A 22,933-nucleotide genomic window follows, 5' to 3' on the forward strand; every position below is an offset into this window, starting at 1 on the left:
GAGACGCTGCAGCATGAGGAGCCGAAAATGCTTGTAGACTGTGCCCTGTACCGTCAGCGTCACCAAACAGCACCCGAGGACCTCCACTGAGTGGGAATTCGAAGCCATGGAGATGGTCTGGCTCCAGGGTCGCACGGGAAGGGCATATTGACGCACTGTGCGAGGGTGTATAAAACTTTCTGTGCTCCCACAGTCGAACAGGCAGTTTTCTGCATGACCACTTACCTTGATCTCCATTATTGACTTGGAGAGTTGATGAGGCTGCGACTGGTCCAGGCAAATCGATGCCACCGTCGAATCAAAGAAGAATCCGTCTTCGTCGCCGTCTGATGACGTCACGGATAAAGCTTCCTGCTCAGCGCGTCTTGATGCCAGTCTCAAAGATGGCGATTCCCGCGCTTCCGGTGACCGCATCAAAGATGGCGATTCCCGCGCTTCCGGTGACCGCATCAAAGATGGCGATTCGTACGCAGCCGCCGCCTGCATTAAGACGGCTGCGCCCGTGGAACACACATGGCGCCATGAGGCTTCGGAAGCGGCTTTGCCCGGCAGACTTTAGCGAAGTGGCCTAGCTTACCGCATCCGGAGCAAATCGCGTCCTTCGCCGGGCAGCGACGCCGAGGGTGCTTGGGTAGGCCGCAAAAGTAACATTTGGGCCCTGCCGGAACAGCCGTCGCGGTGGAGCCATCGGTAGAACGGGATGCAAGGTAAGACCCGAGATTGTGAGAGGCTGCTTCTAACGTTTCAGCCATCGTGGCTGTTCTTCGGAGATCTAGGTCATCTTGTTCCAGCAGGCGCTGCCGGATGTATGTAGACTCAATGCCCGCAACGTAGGCGTTGCGGATCAGGTCCTCCGTGTTCTGAGCTGCTGTAACAGCCTTACAGTCACAAGCTCGAGCTAGGACCCGCAGGGTGCGCAGAAATTGGGCGCACGATTCTCCTGGCTGCTGCTTGCGGGTAGTTAGGAGATGTCTGGCGTAAACCGCGTTAGGGCTCTTTCGGAACTGCCCTTTTAGGAGTTCGATAGCATCCGCGTATGTAGCAGCGTCCCGGAAGATTCCATAGACAGCTTCGCTTACCCGGGCGTGGAGCACGTGGAGTTTAGCGGCGTCGGTGTCGATGGCCACAGTGGTGTCGATGAATGCTTCGAAGCAGTCCAACCAATGATCAAATTTATCAGAGGCTCCAACCTCTTGAGGGTCTAATGCTAACTTGTCAGGTTTTAGAAACTGCTCCATGCTGGTAAACTGTTGTGAATAAAATTGATGCGCTATCAATAAGGCGAAAGACTACCGGTGTGCCAATACAAGTGTAGGCTTTTATTCACAACAGAATCAGGAGCAGATCCCAACAAATAACCAACCTGGACTGAACAAGGGGGAGGAGACAGCCTCCTTTATACTAGGTGCCGAGGGGAGGAACCAAACTGGAAGGGGATGTGTCCAGGTATGACAAGCACACACAACGGTGGTCCATATAGGACAAAGGCACAACTGAGGTCCACCACAGACTGCACCAGTGAAAAGGCTTCTGAGTTCATGGTCAGGGACAAAGACAACAGATTTGGCATTCCCAAAGTTTAGCTGGAGGAAAATGTGGCTCATCCAAGGCCAAAGGGAGGATACTCTGACAACACTGAGGTAGTGGAAAGTGGGACTAGGTGGTGAAGGGGTAGAGCCATGTGCCTGTAGTATACTAATTAAAATCAACCCCAAGGATTTTAATATTTCTAAGAGGAAATGCCAAGAAGAAAAAAGTCAAGGATGGATCCTTCCAGAACTCCAGAGGTGATGGAGCGCACATGAAAAGAGAAGTCCCAGATAGAGATTCTATGGCTTTAATTCGATAGGTAAGATTTGAGGCAAACAATAGGAGTCCTACAAAGCTGAACAAAGAACTCAAGAGGATATTGTAGTTGACCATTTCAAAGCCCGCACAGAGGATGAAAAGCATGAGGAGACAAAAGGCAACGCGGTCACAGTTACAGAGAATTGTATTATTACTTTGGTAAAGGCAGCTTTGGTACTTTAAAAGGGGTAGAAATCTGGCTGGAGAGATCCAACTAAGATGACAAGGCAGGAATCCGAATGGCAATACTTACAAGGACTTTGGAGAGGAGGGTGCAGTTGGAGGCTGTTGGAAGAGAGATTGAATACTACGTATTTTGAAGAAAGAATCATAGAATCCCTACAGTGCAGAAGGAAGGCATTTGGCCAATCAAGTCTGCACTGACTCTCTGGCAGAGTATTTTACCCAGGCTCTCTCCCCTGCCCTCACCCCATAACCCCACATATTTACCCAGTTAATCTACACATCTTGGGACACTAAGGGCCCGATTTTACCAACAATTTGCGCCCGTTTTCGGGCGCGAAATCGCGGTAAATTCGGGTGTCGGGCCTTTAACGCGATCTGCACCCGAATCCGAGCAAATCGCGACTCTACCGACACCCGATTCGGACGTGGATCCGGTCCCACTTTACCACGGCGCGGCCCGATCCGGATCCGCGCTTTTAGTGACCTGCTAAATAAAAATCCGAAGCGGATTTCTATTCTGCAGGGGAATCTCCGAAGCTCTCTCTGCCCTTGTGAAGTCAGTCTGCAGCCACCATCCTTCTCAACCATCCTTCTCAGAGCGCCCCGATATCCAGCCCACGCCCCCCAACAGTGGCAATCCCTCCACTCCCCTCACCCTGGCAGACCCCCCGGCTAACCACCCCGACAGACCAACCCCCCTCCCCTGGAGGCAGATCCCCCTGACGGGAGGCAGACCCCCCCAGCAGAGCACCCCACCCCCTGCTGACCCCCCCACGTCCCCCGGGATCAGACCCCCCTGGGAGGCAGGCCCCCCTTGGCAGACCACACCCCCAACCTGCCTCGATCGCTGGTCTCCCTCCACCATCCTTCTCGACCATCTTCAGTCCTTCGAGAGCCTGCAGCGCCTTCCTGGCCACAGACTGGGAGCGATGGCTAAAGTGACTGGGCTTCACACCATTCCGCTGGCGTCCGTTGGAGCAGGGGGGGGCGGGCTCAGATGGATCTCTGGTTGGGGGGGGTCTGCCGAGGGGGGCCTGCCTCCCAGGGGGGTCTGTATTATTAAACTGGCCAAAAGGTAGGTGTCCCGGGTCCCCACAAAAACTTCAGAAGGGATGTTTATCTAATGTCTGGAATAGGGGACATAACTCAAAAGACTGAATGCACATATATCACAGTGTGAAAAGCCAGCATTCTTTTAGATGAAATATACAGTCACCATAGACTTTTCTTGAACTGCAGTAATGACTGAAATGGCCAACATAGGACCAGTTGGAAGAGAGCTGACAGCCTCCAGTGTAAAGTGCAGCAAGGCACTTCAGAGTCCGGTGAATGGTGAGATTTTTATCGCAGCATCAAAGGCAAAAAAGATAATTTATTGACCAAATTCAGTTGTTCCAGATGAGAGTCGACGATTTCCAGGCAGCTGGACAGAGATATTGGTACAGGGTGGATCAGTGGGAGCACTGACTGACAGACTAGTCCATGGAAATCTTTCGGCACCCACTCATTATCTGTGTTTAACAACACAGATTTGTGGCATCATGGAAATATTAAAAGTTACTTCTGATCAGCAAGAATGATGCAAATTGCAAATGTAGTTAAATACATGCAGCTGTGTTTATTGCTTCTGAGTGGCTTGCACAGGAACAGGTTATATTTTTGAACTAACAAATAATTGTCATTCTGAGTGAGAAATTTACTCGCAGGTATGATTTTAAGTCAAGGCATCATTTCTACTCCTTCAGATCTACGATCTGACACGGGCGCGCTTTTTCAGATTTTTTTCGAACTGCGCATGCACAGTTCAGAGCTCTGATCGTTCCAGCAGCGCTAAGCCCCGCCCACTGCACGGATTGGACTGGAGACGGCAAAAGGTGTATGAGCGCGCTGGAAAGAGGGTTCCAGGCTCGGATCTGTATTACGTCCAGATTCGGCACTTAGACTCAAAATGGTAAAATCGGGCCCTAAGTGGCAATTTATCATGGCCAATCCACCTAACTGCATGTTTTTGGACTGTGGGAGGAAACCGGAGCACCCAGAGGAAACCCACAGAGACACAGGGAGAACATGCAAACTCCACACAGTCGCCCGAGGCTGGAATCATACCCGGGTCCCTGGTGCTGTGAGGCAGCAATGCCAACCACTGTGCCACCATGCCATCCCTAATGTCTCTAAGAAGACAATGATTGTTTTGAAAAGGAGAAGGACAGTGCCTGATGAGAGAAAACTCATTATAATATATGCTCGCAGTGATATCAGAAGGAATTTGAAAGTTCAGGTGCTCAGTGGAATGAGACTGAGAATGTTGGTCTCATAGAATCATTGGAGTGCAGAAAGAGGCCATCCAGCCCATTGAGTCTGCACCGACTCACTGAAAGAGCATCCCACCCAGGCCCTCCCCTATGCCCTATAGCCCCACACATTTACCATGGCTAATCCAACTAACCTACATATCTTTGGACTGTGGGAGGAAACCAATGTGGACACTGGGAAAATATGAAAACTACTCACAAACAGTCACCCAAGGCCGGAATTGAATGTGGACCCTTGGCGTTGTGAGCCAGCAGAGCTAACTACTGTGCCACCCATAAGACTATATGACATAGGAACAAAAATAGGCCATTCAGCACATAGACTCTGCTCCACAAGCTTGGAGATAGCATGTAGTTGTGGAGGGGTGGGGGGGTTGGCAGTGAGGTGGGTAGGAGAAAATAGAAAGAGATGGGAGTTTAAGATTAGAGAAGATGGGGCTAGAAGGAGGGTTGGCTTGGTGAGCAATGGGAATGGGAAAGGTGTAGATGTGGTTGAATGAATGATCTTTGTCACGCTGAAGAAAAAATGTCTGAGATCTTGGTAAATGTGGAACGGCAGGGGAAAAGGGTTTTAAGAGTGGTTTGGTAGTGGAGAAAGGAGATTGATGTTGTATTCACTCTCTAGGATGATTCTAGAGCAGTGCTTTGGTTTTGGCAGAATAATTGAGCTTGTTGTGATCTAACCAGGTTTGGGGATGGATAGCTAAACTTTATCCACAACTTTGTATCCCTTGGACTTGAAATGAAAAAAGAAAATAAACAAGGGAATGACAGGATAGGAGAGAGTGAAGATTTTTCTGAGAGTGAAGGCATCAAAGGGATTGTTAAACAATAATACAGATGTAAAAATCTAATGGCAAATCTAAGTACATTCCTGAAAGTTATAAAGATTTAATTACCAAGACCAAGTTACCAATCCTTGTGAAAAGTTTGGGTGTAGTTGAAGTTGCTGTGTCTTCTGCATTTAACTAAAATGTTATGTTTGCACTGTACGTCATGTGACAACACTGTGCCTTTAAGAAATGTATTTTAATCATGTTTCTCTGCAGGTTTTTCAAACAGGACCTGGTATTTTATAGTTGCCGTAAAGTCTGCAGCCAGTGTCCTTTAATTGTTGCGGAAGCCAGTACAATGGACTTCATGTTTATTTTTAATCTGAACTAATGCGGTGTCCTAGGTTTCATGAGCCCTTCGGAATTGCTGGGTGGAGCATGATTGACAAGGCAGGTTCTGCCTGAGGACAGTTTATTTCTGATGTGGAGATGCCGGCGTTGGACTGGGGTAAACACAGTAAGGAGTCTAACACCACCAGGTTTAAGTCCAACAGGTTTCTTTGGCAGCAAGCGCCACTAGCTTTTGGAGCGCTCCGAAAGCTAGTGGCGTTTGCTACCAAATAAACCTGTTGGACTTTAACCTGGTGTTGTTAGACTCCTTACACAGTCTATTTCCACAGAGAAGTCCAAGGTTTTAGTTTCTTTTCTCTCAGATACTGTGTCAGAGAGTCATAGAGGTTTACAGCATGGAAACAGGCCCTTCAGCCCAACTTGTCCATGCCGCCCTTTTTTTTTGAAACCCCTAAGCGAGTCGCAATTGTCCGCATTTGGCCCATATCTCTCTATACCCATCTTACCCATGTAACTGTCTAAATGCTTTTTAAAAGACAAAATTGTACCCGCCTCTACTACTACCTCTAGCAGTTTGTTCTAGGCACTCACCACCCTCTGTGCGAAAAACTTGCCCCTCTGGACCCTTTTGTATCTCTCCCCTCTCACCTTAAACCTATGCCCTCTAGTTTTAGACTCCCCTACCTTTGGGAAAAGATGTTGACTAGCTGATCTATGCCCCTCACTATTTTATAGATCTCTATAAGATCACCCCTAAGCCTCCTACGCTCCAGAGAAAAAAGTCCCAGTTTATCCAGCCTGTCCTTATAATTCAAACCATCAAGTCCCGGTACCATCGTCGTAAATCTTTTCTGTACTCTTTCTAGTTTAATAATATCCTTTTTATAATATGGTGACCAGAATTGTACACAGTATTCCAAGTGTGGCCTTACTGATGTCTTGTACAACTTCAGCAAGATGTCCCAACTCCTATATTCAATGTTTTGTCTAATGAAACCAAGCATGCCGAATGCCTTCTTCACCACTCAGACAACTTGTGACTCCACTTTCAATAAGCTTTGAAGATGTACCCCTCGATCTCTTTGTTCTATAACTCTCCTCAACACGCTACCATTAACTGTTTAAGTTCTGCCCTGGTTTAATCTACCAAAATGCATCATCTCGCATTTATCTAAAGTAAACTCCATCTGCCATTCATCAGCCCATTGACCCAATTGATCAAGGTCTCATTGCAATCCTAGATAACCCTCTTCACTGTCCACTATGCCACCAATCTTGGTGTTATCTGCAAACTTTCTAACCATGCCGCCTATATTTTCATCATTTTCATTAATATAAATGACAAATAACATTGGACCCAGCACCGATCCCTGAGGCACACCGCTGGTCACAAGCCTCCAGTTTGAAAAATAACCCTCCACAACCAATTGTCATCAAGCCAATTTTGTATCCAATTGGCTACCTCAACTTGGATCCCGTGAGATTTAACTTATGCAACAACCTACCATGCGGTACCTTGTCAAAGGTCTTGCTAAAGTCCATATAGACAACATCAACTGCACTGCCCTCATCTACCTTCTTGGTTACCCCTTCAAAAAACTCAATCAAATTTGTGAGACATGATTTTCCACTCACAAAGCCATGCTGACTGTCCCTAATCAGTCCTTGCCTCTCTAAATGCCTGTAGGTCCTGTCTCTCAGAATACTTTCTAACAACTTACCCACTTTAGGCTCACTGGCCTGTACTTCGCAGGCTTTTCCCTGCAGCACTTTTTAAACAAAGGCACATTTGCCACCCTCCAATCTTCAGGCACCTTACCTGTGACTATCAATGATTCAAATATCTCTGCTAGGGGACCCGCAATTTCCTCCCTAGCTTCCCACAGTGACCTGGGATACACTTCATCAGGTCCCGGGGATTTATCTCCCTTGATGCGCTTTAAGACTTCCAGCACTTCCTCCTCTGTTATATGTACATTCTTCAAGACATCACTATTTATTTCCCCAAGTTCCCTAACATCCATGCTTTTCTGAACAGTAAATACTGATGTGAAATATTCATATTGGATCTCACCCATCTCTTGTGGATCTGCACATAGATGACCTTGTTCACCTTAAGAGGCCCTACTCTCTCCCTGGTTACTCTTTTGCCCTCTATGTATTTTTTGTAGAAGCTCTTTGGATTCTCCTTTGCCTTATCTGCCAAAACAATCTCGTGTCCTCTCATGTGGACTGCAGACAGAGAGCAATGTCTCTTGTTTTCCACTCTCTCTGGAGTTGGAATTTCTGCTGTCTGTGAGTTGCTAGCTAGAAGCTGGTGGAGGCAGGCAGTGTATCTGTCTCTCTCGCTCTCTAGAGGCGTGCTGAAAGTTCCAGGACTGGGAAGACTCAGAGTTTTAATCTACCATTTAAAGGACCAATTCACAGCTGGTGTTAAAAACTTTAAATTCCAGCATCACATGAGCATACTTGCTTTTTATGCCAAGCCTAAGAAGTGGTGTATGTTTGTGGGTGTCGCTAGCTAGCTGTTAAGAATCATGTTTGATTCTTGAAATTGGTAAAAGCTATGTTAGTTTTTCTTATTATATTTTAACTGTGTTCTTAAATAAACTTTGTTTGATATAAACTTCCTAGTGGGACACTTGAATCATATCTAGAGTGAAATATCTTATGCTCACCCATGCCAAATTCAAAGGTAAAAACTTAGGGTCCAGGCTATCTTCATGAAACACTTTGGAGTTTCTGCCTTGCATCATAACTGTGACTGCAACATTTTAAATGCTGTTGCAGTACTCTATTTTCCACCATCCCGCTGGTAATAAGTCAATGAATCGTGATTTCCTGGCTTCTAAATTGCCCTGCATCATTAGTGCGAATGCTGGAAAGAAATTGTGATAGGTATACAGAGTTTCACATTGGGGGTCATTATGATCACCTTGTTATAACCCATAATTGGACATCCAATAATAGGAAGAATAATAGCAAGTAAAAGCTACGTCTTAGATTCATTAGTATTTCGTCAAATATGAGGATTACAGTTATAAAGACAGACCTGAGAAATTAGGACTTTCATCACTAGAGCCAAGAAGGTTGATAGGTGACCTGATTGAAATGCTCAAGATTGTGAATGGTTATGATGAAATAAATTGTGTTGATTGTTAGTTAGCGAAATGTTCCAAATTTTAGATGATCAGCAAATGAAGCAGAGGTTCGAAAAATAATTACTTGCATCACAGGTGATTAGAATGTGGAATTATCTGTCATTAGCTGCTTTTGAAGCAACAAGATGCACTGCTAAAAGATTGCTGTCCATCACTGCAAATCGATTATTTTCAAGGAACGTGGATAGTCCTTTGAAAAATGAAGGAGCACCAAAGGTCACTGGAAGCAAGCAAGGGAGGAGAATTAGAACAGATGTCCCATCTGGTGCAACTTTAATTGGTTAAATGGTCAGTAGTTTTGCTGGTGTAATTTTCCATATGGATGAAATTGCCCTTCAATAGGAAAGCAAATTGGGGTGGGTGTAAAATAGACCGCTGATCTGTATTCTCACATGAACACTGAAAACCACTTTAAATCTCTATGATTCTATGAGACTTTGTCTGAGATTTCAGCAGCATAACTATTGCAACACTTTCGTAAGCTTCAGCATTAAAAGTGCATGCTAAAATAGAAAGATTGTTGTTTCCTAGACCTGTACACTGATTAATCCTTCTGTGTTGCTGACTTGATTTTGGAAGAATGATTTCCAAATGATTTTCTCACAATCTTGTTTTAAAATTTGTAATATGCTGATAACAACCGTCAGACCAGTCTGAAGGATTACTAGGAGGGAGTTGTGCATCTTGTATAGAGCATGCATAATTCACATCTTCATATTAATAACACGCCATTGATTGTGGAACCCAGTCACTGATGACACCAAGGAATGTGCTTTATAATGTGTATATTTGATATATAGAAAGCTAAAGCAGGAAATGGCTCTACCTCTTAATTAGTGAGTTGACTGGCATGGCACTCCATGTGCGTTAATCCATATAACAATGTTCCTTTCAAAGTGAAAAATGTAAACCTGGTCTATTTACTCCATATGTAGGATCAATGCCAAAAAACTGTTACATAAGATTAAAGACTACAGCTGAGCATACAAAAAATAATTTCAACCATAGGAGTTTTTTCAAAAACAGAATTTACTATTTAATAAGTACTCTTAAAAATGCTTTAATATTTAACAAGGTCTATAGTTTAATTAGTCCACTTATCGAATAGAAAAACTCAAAGGCTTTGCCATTGAAGAAGACAAAGGGATTACATATTCTGCAATTAAGTACTAAATTCCCATGCGGTAAATAAAATTGATGATGTTGATAAAGGAATATAATGGAATGAATGCATTTATGCAAATTGATACGAAATGATATTTGTAAAATCTAAAGGAAAATAAATATAGTTTTGAAGTTGTAGTGAAAAAGTAAAGCAGTATTAAAGAAAGTATGTAGATATTTTTTCCCATTAAAGTTGGCCAGATGTCAAATCTGTTATAGCCCCTATGAAGGTCACTCAAGGGTCTTAATAGGGGCAAGGTTGGACTTCCTGTCTGAGGCCCTGCCCACTCCACAATATAATTTTGTCTGGGTTGGAGCTGGTGGAATCCTGGAGGGAATCCTGTCCATTCAATTTCACACTCCACCTTCCATTCACTCCCCCACAGCTCAAAACCCATTGGGAGTATAAAACTCAGGCCAGGAGCTTTCTGATTTCATTGGCCATATCGCACATGGGAACTCTTTCCCATATTTTATAGCAAAATGGTGGAGGAGGCAGTTTGTGGCTTGGATGTTTCCTCCTCCACCGTTACTGGTTGTCGAAGATTGAAAGCAACAGGTTGTCTTTTGTGGAAAACAAAAATAAAGAGAAGAGCAATAATTACCTGTCATAAGTGGCAAATAATGCATCAGACTGTAGTGGCAATTTACTTTAAAAGTGCTGAGCATTTTCACATTTCAGCTCCTTTTGTATCGCTAAATGCTGTTGCTTGCACATATTTCCAGGACTGATTTGCTCTGCGCCACTAAGATGTGCTATATTTATTACTCCTAGCAAACAATACTCTGAATCATTGCCAGAAATCACTTACCCTGTAAATGAGCAATGTGTGTGTCTTACAAATTATGCACTTATATTATGGGGTGGCCACAAGAGAAGGCTGGGCAAAAGGGCAGTATGGTGGCATAGTGGTTAGCACTGCTGTCTCACAGCACCAGGGACCCGGGTTCGATTCCACCCTTGGGTCACTGTCCGTGTGCAGTTTTCACGTCCTCCCCATGTCTGCGCGTGTTTCCTCCGAGTGCTCTAGTTTCCTGCCACTGTCCAAAGATGTGCAGGTTAGGTGGATTGGCCATGGGAGATGGGTGTTACATGGATAGGGCAGAGGGGATGGCCTGGGTGGAATGCTCTTTTGAGCATTGATTTGCAGTTGTCGGGACTTCCATCTACCCTTGGAAAGACGACCTGCCCATGAGAGCTGTTCACCAATCAGACTGGCCAATAGCTCTCCAACCAGGCAAGGCACAGCTCTACAATGGCCAGAGATGGTACTGCAGCACTCTGTCTGGAGCTAATTCCCAGGACCGTTGGATAGGTATGTTCTGGGGGTCCTGATCGCAGCTTCAGGGTTGGGGATCGGCTGGGAGGGAGGAGGGGGTGGTCCCAGAGCTCCAACATCCCAGAGCGGGCATGCCTAACTCTGAAGGGGACTTCAGAGTGAGGTCCCATCCCCCTTACAGTCCGACATGGGGAAACCTCTTTATTGTCAGTTTCCCACCCTACCCGCACCCGCTCCCACCAGTTTAAAAATTGAAGCTGTGTAGGATAAGGTCCTTAAGTGGTCAATAAGTGGGCACTTAAGGGCACTAATAGGTGAAAGGTGGGATTCCTGCCCAAAGCCCTGTCAGCCCAAACGTGAAATTGCATCTGAGTTTGGGCAGGCGGATACCTGGGGAATCCAATCCATTCAATTTCATGCTCCCCTCCTACCTCAGAACCCACCTTAGGAGGAACATAAAATTCTGCCCATGACTTCTCTTTCACAAAACCATGCTGATACTGCCTGACCCCATTCTGATATCCTAAGTATCTTGCTTTAATCTTCTTAATGGATTTTAGCAATTTCCCTATGACAGATGTTAAGCCAAAAGGCCTGCAGTTTCCTGCTTTCTGTTTCTCTTCTTTCTTGAAAAGAAGAGTCACATTTGGTATTTTCAATTTCCTGCGACCCTTCCAGAGTCTAATTCATTTTGGAAGATTATAACCAAGGCATTTAAGGGAGTTACTTTACCTAACTTCAATATATTGTGTACATTTAATTTCTAGTTAGTATCTCATGAAAAGTACAAATTAAATCACTCAGTAGGCCATTGGAACATGAACAATGAAATTGTCCAATTCCCTAGCTTAGGAGGAAGCAGGCATATTTGTAAAGTTTATTTATTTTCCCAAGTAGACTTACATTAACACTGCAATGAAATTACTGTGAAAACCCCCTAGTCGCCACACTCTGGTGCCTGTTCAGGTAAACTAAGGGAGAATTTAGCATGGCCAATGCACCTAACCAGCACGCCTTTCAGACTGTGGGAGGAAACCGCAGCACCAGGAGGAAACCCATGTAGACACAGGGAAAACGTGCAAACTCACACAGACAGTGATCCAAGCCGGGAACCAAACCTGGGTCCCTGGCACTATGAGGCAGCAGTGCGAACCACTGTGACGCCGTGCCACCCTGCTGGGAGAGATGGGGTGTATCAGCCTTCAATTGGACACAGTGAGGAGGTACAGATGATGGAAACAACCACAAAGAAAGATGGATGGAGGGTAATTGGATGAGGTCAATAATGGGGGGTGGGGGTGGTGGAGTGGTGATATTTGGTGTTTTGTCTGTGCAAACCTCACAATGGTGTGTAGGTGCTGGTTCTTCCAGCGTTACGAAAGGAGTGGGTACCTGAGATAGGCTTATGGGTGTACTCCCTCCCCATGCAAAAGGAACTGTCAGCCCAATAATTCCATGATTTCTGTCAGGATCAACATCTGAGAGCATCTGCAGTGCAATTCTGATGTAACCACCGAGACTGTAGCCCACAAATTGTCGAAGTTTCGTGTCATGTGTAAACCTGCTTTAAAACTTCACAGGTCTTTAAAACTTCACTGTGCACACTTTTCGAGAGAGTGGTTTGCTCAAGAACCATGACTGGCAACGGAAACAGGTCACAGGATATTGTGGCATCACAAAAAAGACACAACAGCCTGAGGTAAATACCTGCCACCTCTTCAGGCACTGTGAGGGCACCGAGGGCAATATGTGGTACAAATAAACTGGTTCTGTACCGCAGTCGATTGTTCTATAATCAGTTGCAGTGGAGAAAACCATCTCTTAAATTTTAAGTGTTCCCCGATGCCGTTAACACTGGTGGAAGTTCAGAACATTTCAATCCCTCTTGCAACACATATTGCCAGAATACAAATGGCATATTTTCTTCAACACATAGCTCTCATAACATGTTACAGACCCACCCATTTGTGTGCAGTCATATTGACAACTGACCTGAATTGCATTACTAATTGCATCAGATTTGGAAGGAGGGTCCCAAAGTACCTGAATCCCCCGCCCCCCAGTTTCAGTTCTTGCCTGACAAGGTACATGGCATCGATGCTTAATTCAAACTGCAAGTTCAGGAGCAGCATGATTTTAGTTCCTTCCTTCTCACAGCTACTTATATAACACTTGAATATTTATAAACTGGAAAAACACATCAAATCAATTACACTTGTAGGAGTGATAAGTGCTAAGTTAGAGGGGAGGAGGATGAGTCTGTGAGATGTGGAATATTTTATTTGAAGAATATAATACTGATACCCAAAAGTATATAATCAGCCTATTTTTTTAAATCTGTGGCACTCTGCTTATTTAGGACAGATAAGTTATGTCAAATCGTGTTCTTTGCGAAATTCAGATATAAACTAAAAATGTAGGGACAAATTAGAAATACTTGTGTAAATAAAGCTGTACCAGAGGATGAAGACAAATTTCCCATGTTAAGTGTGCTTAATGGTTAACAATTACATGCATTTCCGTTGGTTCCTCTCTTATTTTCTCCCCCTTTCTCTTTAAATTTATTCATGTTTGTTCATAATTGTGAGCCAGGTCAATACATAGCACTGGTTCTTACAATGTGCTCTGCACCCAGCCCCCTCCCACCAACTAAAAGGTTGACTGAGTGACCCCCATGGAAAAGCCAACTACCCCGTGGCCATTTTATGCTCAGCGAGGGGACGAGGTCCCACCACAGAGAGCTGCCAGAAATCCAATTGGCCAGCAGCCAATTGGAGGAGAGAGATGTGCTTCAGATGAACACAGGGGGTTCCACAAATATAGAAACAAAAATCACAGAAGCTAGGAACAGGAGTAGGCCATTTGGCCCTTCAAGTCTGCTCTGCCATTCAACATGATCATGGTTGGTCTTCCATCTCAGTACATATTCCTGTTTTTTCCCCATTACCCCTTGATGCCATTAAAATATAAAAGTTTATCTAACTTTTCCTTGAATATATTCAGTGACTTGGCCACCACAGCCTTCTATGGTAGAGAATTCCAAAGGTTCACTGTCCTTTGGGTGAAGAAATGTTTCCTTATCTTAGTCTTAAATGGTGTACACCGTATCCTGAGACTGGTTCTAGATTCTCCAACTGGGGAAAACATCTTCCTTGCATCTAGTCCATCCAGCCCTGTTAGAATTTTATACATTACAATCAGATCGCCTCTCATCATTCTAAATTCCAGTGAATACAGACCCAGTCGAACCAAGCTCTCCTCATAGGACAGTCCTGCCAACCCGGTATCAAAAGTGAATCTCTGCTGCACTCTTTCGATGGCAAGTATATCCTTTCTTCAGTAGGGAGACCAAAATTGAATGCAATACTCCAGGTGTGGTCTCACCAAGGCCCTACATAACTGTAGTAAAACATCCCTAATTCTGATCTCAAATTGTCTTGCAATGATGGCCAACATACCATTTGCCTTCCTAATTTATTGCTGCACCTGCCTCTCCACTTTCACTGACTGATGCACAAGGACACCTAAGTCTCTTTGTACACCCATACTTCCCAATATATCACCATTTAAATAATGCTCTTCCTTTCTGTTTTTCACACCAAAGTGCATAATTTCACATTTTGCCACATTGTACTGCATCTGCCATGTCCCAACTTGTCTAAATCATCTTGAAACCTTCTTGTATCCTCCTCACAACTCACAATTCCGCCCAGTTTTGTGTCATCAGTAAACTTGGAAATGTTGCATTTGGTTCCCTCATCCGGGTCATTTATATATATCGTGAGCAGCTGAGGCCAAAGCATTGATCCCTGCAGTACTCCACTAGTCACTCCCTGCCACTTGGAAAAGGACCCATTTATTCCCACTCTCTGGGCGGGATTTTCCGCCCACACTCGTCCCAGTGCCAGAAAATCTCACCCGAGGTCAACGGACCTTTACCTGGTCTGTGTCCCGCCTGCTATGATTCCCATGGTGAGTGGGAAAGGAATATTCTGCCCTCTGTTTCTTTTCTGTCCACCAATTCTTGATCTATGCCAATACATTACCCAATACCATGTGCTTTGACTTTGCCCACTAACCTCTTCTGCGGGGCCTTAGCAAAAGCCTTCTGAAAGTCCAAATACACCACATCAACTGGTTTTCCCTTATCTATTGCACTAGTTAGATGCTCTGGAGTCAGCATGACTATGCACTGTACACATGGCAGAGGCCTTCAAATTTCGTGGGCAGTAATCCTGATAGTTTCAGCAGGATTGCATCTGCAGGTGCCTGCAACTACTGACCTGATAGAAACAATTGGGTCATTGTCAAGCACCTCGTTTGCATGGGGCAGGACTACACCCACAGGGCTATCAATCTCAGGTAACCACCTGTCTCAGGACACTGGGAGACCTGGCACCTGTGGACCATTGCAGGACTTTCCCAAGCCAAACATCATTCCCTATCCCCAGCAAAGACCCCCCCTTCACCAGCAATGACCTCCGGTCTTCACCAGTGACCTCCTATCTCCACCAATGACCCTCCCTTTCCCCACCAATTACCCCCTGTCCCCACCAATGGCCACTCTATCTTCATCAATGAATCCCTATCCCCACCAATAACCCCTATGCCCACCAATGATCCCCATCTAAGTCCCTCCTGCCCAACTTTCTTTGGGCTGTTCCCATCACATGAACCACCTCCAGTGTGTCCCATGTGTGTCCAAATAAGTTTCCTGCTGAGTCAGGGGACTCCCATTGTTAATGTAGCAACTGCCTATTGGGAACTCTACTTTATACTATGCGTGAAATACTAACTAGAAATTAAATGACCACAATATGTTGAAGTTAGGTAAAGTCAGTTTCTTAGCTATGGCAACACACAAACACCAAGTAAATCCATTTATTTCCTCTAGCATACTTGAAATATATGCTGAAACTTTATTTAACAATTTTTATTATTAAAGGCGTCATACAAATATAAGTTGTGGTAGAGAGAGAAATTGGGCTCTGTAACACCCATTTTATTGGGCTTACTAAAATAGTGTCTGTGATTTGCATATATCCTTTTGATAGGAAGTGCAACTGGACATCATATCAAAGAAGGGATTTTATACATATCTCCACCTAACAGTGTTGGCAGCGTGCAGAGCAGACAGATTATGACACAAATCAGACTACAATGCTCATTTGATGCCACGGTGCCTTTTTCAAACCTACCTCCAACCCATCCCCTCTCTTAGTCCCATATAGTTTAGTACAATGTTAAAATGCATGAAGCAATCTCCAACAGCGCTATTAAGAATCATCATGAACCACTTACAGGTTATTTGCTGAATTATTTCTTCTGGTGCAATTCTACGAACATCCGTGAGCTTTGCTGAGAGGAGGGGAGAAAGTAAGAACTCATGCTTATACTTGTCGTTCTTAGTCAGAAGAGATTGAGAGATAAGGGAGATGTCGAATGAGAGAAAGAAGATTGTAATCGCAATGCCCCTTGCCATGATGATCAGCACTGTTTCTTCCATGGAGGTTAAAACATGCAGTTGCATTTGTCTCTCTCCAGTTATTTCTTGCTGCCTTCAATTATGCACCATCTTCTCCTGTTGAAAAAAGAAGTGTATCAATCCATATCTGAGGAGTTGCGAATGAACACTTTACAATCACCAGTGAACATCCCACTTCTGATCTTATGAAGGTAGGAGGTCATTAGTGAAGCAGCTGAAGATGGCTGGGCCTTGGCCTTGAACAACTCCTGCAGCAATATCCTGGGACCAAAGTAATTGGCCACCTGGGTGCGGAGAAGGGAGGATCGGGATGGCGACCTCCTCGTGAACCTGCTCCAGGGCCTGGCGAAACGCGCCATTTACAGGTCCAGGCAGCGGGTGATCGAGGGGGCCATCCATCCTGACTATCTGCCCCTCTACCGCGGCTACGTTTGCGGCCAGGTGTCCCTGGAGAGGGAGCATGCAGTGTCCACGGGCACGGTTGATGCCTTCCACGCCCGTAGGCCCCGCAGGGGTTGGGTGCGTTATCGACCCTAATAATCACATTATGATTTGATGTTTTTTAAGTTACCTTTGTACTTTGATTTTTGTTCGGGCTGTTCCCCCTCCTTTTGGGGAGCTGCCCCTTTTACTTTGTCCTGATTTAATTTGAGTTTCTTTCTTTGGTTTGACCTTAAAAGAGGCCAAAGTAATTGGCTTCCCACAAACAACAATTAAGTTAAATTGCTTATTTGCACATTAAAGAGTTTATATACCATTTTGGTAGATGACGCTTCATTTAACAATGACTTGCTGAACAGGAGTGAGCAAGTCATTGCTGCCTATTATGAACGCTACTTAAAGGCATATCACCTTTTACTATTCACTTGTTGCTGGTAGTTTGTGAAGATCCTGTGAAATGCATCAGGACACTTTCTGGGACAATTTGCCAAAACCTCACATAAAAACAGAAAGTGCTGTATTACTCTACCTTATTGGACATTGTATACAAATTACCAGGAGTCATTGGTACCTTGAGAGGGGTGTTCCATGACCTGAAATGGGAATAGGGCAAGATGCTAGGCAGAGCAACACTTGCAACTGCAGAACAGAGGACAGGAGGGTGAGATGGACTCCTCCCCATTGCAGTTACAGTATAACTTTCTCTAGATGTCCTCCATCAGAACCTTCAGTGGTGCTCTCTCCTTCAGTCTCTGAGACATCCTGAAGCCTGCTGGTGTGAGTGTCAACCAACCACTGGTTAACTTCAGTGGTAGTAGCAGAGTGGAGCTCACTGTTTCACCAAGATTATGTCTGATAAGCAGTTGAGTGCTAGACCTACAAGTGCCTGATTTAGCATTCGAAATTGAATGCTAAAGCTGACCCATCAAGTAGGCATGTCTTATCAACACAGCACCCATTTATTATCTGTTTTCACACTTTTATCGAAACACCTCCCATGGACCTTAGCATTGCATGTGAGATCATTGAACGTTTTCCTGCACTACATCCGGGGTCTTGCCGCAATATTCCCAGCATTGCCCTCTTCTGGGAGTGTGTGATCACTGCCAGCGATGCGCTTGGACTGGCTGCTCACAGGTCAGGAAGGCCAATGGGTCAGGGGAGATAATGATGATCAGTAGCTGCAATACCAACCTGACTCTCTCTCTCTCTCTCTCTCTCTCGCTCATCCCTCGCAGGATTCAAATCGATATCGGGATGGAGCCAATAGAGCTGGACATCTCACATTTTGGTTGAGGCTCCCTCTGAAAAGCATAGAGCTAGTTTCCTCACTGCCATCCTCCTGGACTGAATGTGAGCAAGTGCTGTGGAGCTATTTAAATGCAGTACCTCCTTGATTAAAGTGCTCACATGGCCCTGGGGTCAATCAGATGGTTCACACTACAGTTCTTCTTCAAAATGCCTAAGGATACCACTACCCGCAGCCCCCCCACCTTCAAAAATATTCTGACCACCTCTTACAGTTACAGTACACTCCCTCATCAAGAGGTGCATGTAGGCTGGCTTTAAGAAGTACTAGGCACGCATGATATCAGATCCCCAGCTAACGCATGAAACCAATGAACAGTGCAGGGAGTGCAGGCCGCATGTATTAATCATTATAAGCAGCAGACTGCAAAGGTTTGACATTCTGCCTACATCACAATCAATGGGCAAGAGTTAAGTGTTCATTTTTCCATCTTTCCCAGTTTAACCCCTGTAAATGTTCTCATGACAGATCAGCATGTTGGAAGATTGCAAGATTTCAAGAATTTGAAAATTTGGGCTGCAGCTTCAGTCTGATTGCTGACTCATGAGGGAATTTTCACATGTTCAAGTCACACAGAATCACAGAGTCCCACAGTGCAGAAGAGACCCATCAGGTCTGCACCGACGCATAAAAGCCCCTGACCTGCCTACCTAATCCCACTTGCCAGCACTTGGCCCATAGCCTTGAATGTTATGGCGCGCCAAGTACTCATCCAGGTACTTTTTAAAGGATGTGAGGCATCCTGCCTCTACCACCCTCCCAGACAGTGCATTCCAGACCGTCACCACCCTCTGAGTAAAAAGGTTTTCTCTCAAATCCCCCTAAACCTCCCACTTCTCACTTTTAATTTGTGTCACCTCGTAACTGACCCTTCAACTTAGGGGAACAGCTGCTCCCTATCCATCCTGTCCGTGCCCCTCAAAATCTTGCATACCTCAATCAGGGGAGGCAATGGCCTAGTGGTATTATCGCTCGACTATTAATCCAGAAACCCAGATAATGTTCTGGGGACCTGGGTTTGAATCCCACCACGGCAGATGGTGGAATTTGAATTCAATAAAATATATCTGGAATTAAGAGTCTACTGATGACCATGAAACCATTGTCGTTTGTCAGAAAAACCCATCTGGTTCACTAATGTCCTTTAGGAAAGGAAATCTGCCGGCCTTACCTGGTCTGGCCTACATGTGACACCAGAGCCACAGCAATGTGGTTGATTCTCAACTGCCCTCTGAAATGGCCTAGCAAGCCACTCAGTTGTAACAATCGCTACAAAGTCTCAACAAAGAAATGAAACTGGACAGACCACCTGGCATCGATCTAGGCACCGGAAAAGACAACGGCAAAACAAACAGCCCTGTCGACCCTGCAAAGTCCCCCTGACTAACATCTGGGAACTAGTGCCAAAATTGGGAGGGCTGTCTCACAGACTAGTCAAGCAACAGCCTGACATAGTCATTCTCATGGAATCATACCTTACAGACAATGCCCCAGACATTACCATTGCCATCCCTGGATATGTTCTGTCCCACCGGCAGGACAACCCAGCAGAGGTGGTGACACAGTGGTATACAGTCAGGAGGGAGTTGCCCTGGGAATCCTTAACATCGACTCTGGACCCCATGAAGTCTCATGGCTTCAGGTTAAACATGGGCAAGGAAACCTCTTACTGGTTACCACGTACCGTCCTCCTTCGGCTGATGAATCAGTATTCCTCCATGTTGAACAACACTTGGAGGAAGCACTGAGGGTGGCAAAGCTGCAAAATGTACTCTGGATAGGGGATTTCAATGTCCACCACCAAGAGTGGCTCGGCAGCAGCACTACTGATCGAACTGGTCGGGTCCTAAAGGATATAACTGCTAGACTGGGTCTGCAGCAGGCGGTGAAGGAGCCAACAAGAGGAAATAACATACTTGACCTCATCCTTACCAATCTGGCAGCTGCAGATGCATCTGTCCATGACAGTATCGGTAAGAGGGACCACTGCACAGTTCTTGTGGAGATGAAGTCCCGTCTTCACACTGAGAATAACCTTCATCGTGTTATATGGCACTATCACCGTGCTAAATGGGACAGACTTCAAACCGATCTAGCAACTCAAGACTGGGCATCCATGAGGCGCTATGGGCCATCAGCAGCAGCGGGAATTGTACTCCAGCACAATCTGCAACCTCATGGCCCGACATATCCCCCAGTCAACCATTACCATCAAGCCAGGAGATCAGCTCTGATTCAATGGAGAGTGCAGAAGGGCAAGCCAGGAGCAGCACCAGGCATACCTAAAAATGAAGTGCCAACCTGGTGAAGTTACCAAACAAGACTACTTGCATGCCAAATGGCAAAAACAGCAAGTGAGAGACAGAGCGAAGTGATCCCACAACCAACGGATCAGATCTCTGCTCTGCAGTCCTTCCACATCCAGTCATGAATGCTGGTGGACAATTAAACAACTCACTGGAGGAGGAGGCTCCACAAATATCCCCATCCTCAATGATGGAGGAGCCCAGCACATCAGTGCAAAAGAGAAGGCTGAAGTATTCGCAGCAATCTTCAGCCAGAAGTGCCGAGTGGATGATCCATCTCGGCCTCCTCCAGTGGTCCCCAGTCTCCAGCCAATTTGATTCACTCCACGTGATATCAAGAAACGGTTGGAGGCACTGGATACTGCAAAGGCAATAGGCCCTGATAACATTCCGGCAATAGTACTGGAGACTTGTGCTCCAGAACTTGCCGCTCCCCTAGCCAAGCTCTTCCAGTACAGTTACAACACTGATATCTACCCAACAATGTGGAAAATTGCCCAGGTATGTCCTGTACACAAAAAACAGGACAAGTCCAACTCGGCCAATTACTGTCCAATCAGTCTACTCTCGATCATCAGTAAAGTGATGGAAGGGGTCATCAACAGTGCTATCAAGCAGCACCTGCTCAGTGACGCCCAGTTTGGGTTTCACCAGGGTCACTCAGCTCCTGACCTCATTACAGCCTTGGTTCAAACATGGACAAAAGAACTGAATTCCAGAGGTGAGGTGAGAGTGACAGCCCTTGACATCAAGGCCACATTCAACTGAGTGTGACATCAAGGGGCCTTAGTGAAACTGAAATCAATGGATATCAGGGGGCAAACTCTCCACTGGTTGGAGTTATACCTGGTACATAGAAAGATGGTTGTGGTTGTGGAAGGTCAGTTATCTCAGCTCCAGGACATCTCTGCAGGAGTCCCTCAGGGTAGTGTCCTAGGCCCAACAATCTTCAGCTGCTTCATCAATGACCTTCCCTCCGTCATAAGTCATAAGGTCAAAAGTGGGGATGTTCGCCGAAGATTGCACAATGTTCAGCACCATTTGCAACTCCTCAGATACTGAAGCAATACATGTTCAAATGCAGCAAGATCTCGACAATATCCAGGCTCGGGCTGACAGGTGACAAGTAACATTCACGTCACACAAATGCCAGGCAATGACCATCACCAATAAGAGACACTCTAATCACCACCCCTTGACATTCAATGGTGTAACCATCACTGAATGGTGTAACCCCACTGTCAACATCCTTGCGGTTACCATTGACCAGAAACTCAACTGGACTCACCACGTAAACACAATGGCTACAAGAGATGGTCAGAGGCTAGGAATACTGTGGCGAGTAATTCACTTCCTGACTCCCCAAAGTCTATCCACTATCTACAAGGCACAAGTCAAGAGTGTGATGGAATATTCCCCACTTGGCTGGATGGGAGCGGCTCCAACAACACTCATGAAGCTTGACACCATCCAGTGCAAAGCAGCCCGCTTGATTGGCACCACATCTACAAACATTCAATCTCTCCACCTCTGACGATCAGTAGCAGCAGTGTGTGCTATCTACAAGGTGCACTGTAGCAATTCACCAAAGATTCTTGGACAGCACCTTCCAAACCCATGACCACTTCCATCTAGAAGGAAAAGGGCAGCAGATAAATGGGAACACCACCACCTGCAAGTTCCCCTCCAAGCCACCCACCACCCTGACTTGGAAATATATTGCCGTTCCTTTGCAGTCACTGGGTCAAAATCCTGGAATTCCCTCTCGAACGGCATTGTGTGTTAATCCACAGAACATGAACTGCAGCGATTCAAGAAGGCAGCTCCCCACCACCTTCTCAAGGGCAACTAGGGATGTGCAATAAATGCTGGTCAGCCAGCGATGCCCATGTCCCACGAATGAATTTAAAAAATCAGTCAGGTCGCCCCTCAGTCTTCTCTGCTCCAGAGAAAACAACCCAAGCCTATCCAACCTCTTTTTATAACTTAAATGTTCCATCCCAGGCAACATCAGGGTGAATTTCCTCTGTACCCCCTCTGGTCCTATAATGTGGTGACCAGAACTGCACACATTACTCCAGCTGTAGCCTCACCAAAGTTCTATACAACTCCATCATGACTTCTCTGCTTTTGTAATCTATACTATTATAAAGGCGAGTGTGCCATATGCCTTTTTCACCACCCTATTAACCTGCCTTTCCACCTTCAGGGATTCATGAACAAGCATGCCAAGGTCCCTTTGTTCTACGGAGCTTCCCAGTGTCAGATCTTTCATAGTATACTTCGTTGTCAAAGTCCATCAGTTGGAAGGTAGCTA

The sequence above is a fragment of the Mustelus asterias genome, chromosome 7, assembly GCF_964213995.1.
Source record: "Mustelus asterias chromosome 7, sMusAst1.hap1.1, whole genome shotgun sequence".
Lineage (NCBI taxonomy): Eukaryota > Metazoa > Chordata > Chondrichthyes > Carcharhiniformes > Triakidae > Mustelus > Mustelus asterias.